The sequence below is a fragment of the Aulostomus chinensis genome, chromosome 1 (genome assembly GCF_037954235.1).
Source record: "Aulostomus chinensis isolate RoL2024-O1b breed Wild chromosome 1, RoL_Achi_v1.0, whole genome shotgun sequence".
In the NCBI taxonomy this organism is placed as follows: domain Eukaryota; kingdom Metazoa; phylum Chordata; class Actinopteri; order Syngnathiformes; family Aulostomidae; genus Aulostomus; species Aulostomus chinensis.
The window spans coordinates 7,667,718-7,669,080 of NC_141320.1; the positions used below are offsets into that span (position 1 = coordinate 7,667,718).

At 46.7% G+C, this 1,363-nt stretch overlaps 1 non-coding gene across 1 annotated transcript; it reads right to left on the reverse strand.

Moving 5' to 3' along the window:
• Positions 1-239: 239 nt before the first annotated feature.
• On the reverse strand, positions 240-322 carry trnal-uag (transfer RNA leucine (anticodon UAG)). Its single transcript has one exon. It is a non-coding gene; the product is annotated as a tRNA-Leu (tRNA).
• Between the last annotated feature and the right edge of the window lie 1,041 nt (positions 323-1,363).

Here is a 1,363-nt window from a genome sequence, read left to right on the forward strand (position 1 = left end):
AAGTAAAGAATTAAAATTATTTAATTCACAATGAAGCCTCTGTCAAAAAACAAAGGAACAACTGACTACCTCACCATGACTTCACCCTGATAACCAGGAGGTAACCTGGTAGTCAGAGCAGCGATGCTCAGGTCTGTGGACTCAGAGGAGGGTTCTTCTTTTGGTCACAGGTTTGAAGATATCAGTGAAAGAGAGAGGAGAGACTGTGAGAGACCTGCCACACCTCTCCAGTGACATGATGGCAGTGGTGGGATTTGAACCCACGCCTCCTCATAGGACTGGAGCCTAAATCCAGCACCTTAGACCGCTCGGCCACACTACCTCACTGAGCTGTTCTCTGAGTTGGTTTGCTAAAGGCATGTTGAACAGGAAGTAACATCATGATATAAAACTTATTCTGAAGGGGGACCCCTTTCCCCCCACGGTCACAGGAAGTGACAACAGCGCTGCTAGAAGCAGGAAAGAAATGGTAAAAGGACTCAGTTTGTACAGAGCCTTTCTACCTCAGCAGCACTCAAGGAGCTGAACAATGTCCTCTCATTCACACACACTCACACACTGATGCTGAAGGCTGCCATGCAAGGAGCCAACCTACTCATCAGAAGTATTTAGGGGTTCAGTCTCTCACTCAAGGACACTTTGACATGGTCACTGGAGAAAGTGAGGATCAAACCAGCCACCCTTTGGTTGCCAGACGGCCACGCTACTCCTGAGTCATGTGACCTGGATAAGATGGTGAACTACAGCTGATCGCCATGCTAGCAAACCTCTTTTGTTTGGTTTGGTTGTTGTTTAGTGACTGTGGATGAATACACAGGAGAAGTTGAGCATAAATTTGTGTTCCCTGTTCACTTGAATATCTGCAGGAGTGTGAGGTGGAAATAATACTTGGAGGAGAATGAGAGTTCAGTCTCAGCGCTAAGACCTGTGCTGACACTAAAACATGTCAGCCCACAGAACAAAGATGGCAGTCCTCTGGGAGAGCAAGTACACCACACATACATGAAGAAACCCTACAGGAAACAAATATGTTGCCAGAGACTTTTACTCTGTTTTTGTTGTTTACCAAAGTACAGGATTGGAGGGAGACTGATGGTCGCTGTTTGGGTTTTTGGAAAACAAGGAGGCTGTGGCTTCAAGCTGGATTCTCAGAGACGATTTCCCCAACCTCTACATTGGCATCTACACTGTCATCCAGTCACGTGACTGAAGTCATCCAGTCACGTGACTGAAGTCATCCAGTCACGTGACTGAAGTCATCCAGTCACGTGACTGAAGTCATCCAGTCACGTGACTGAAGTCATCCAGTCATGTCAGTGATGTCATTTGGCAGGACTGTCATTGCCGTCTCATTCCAGAAAAG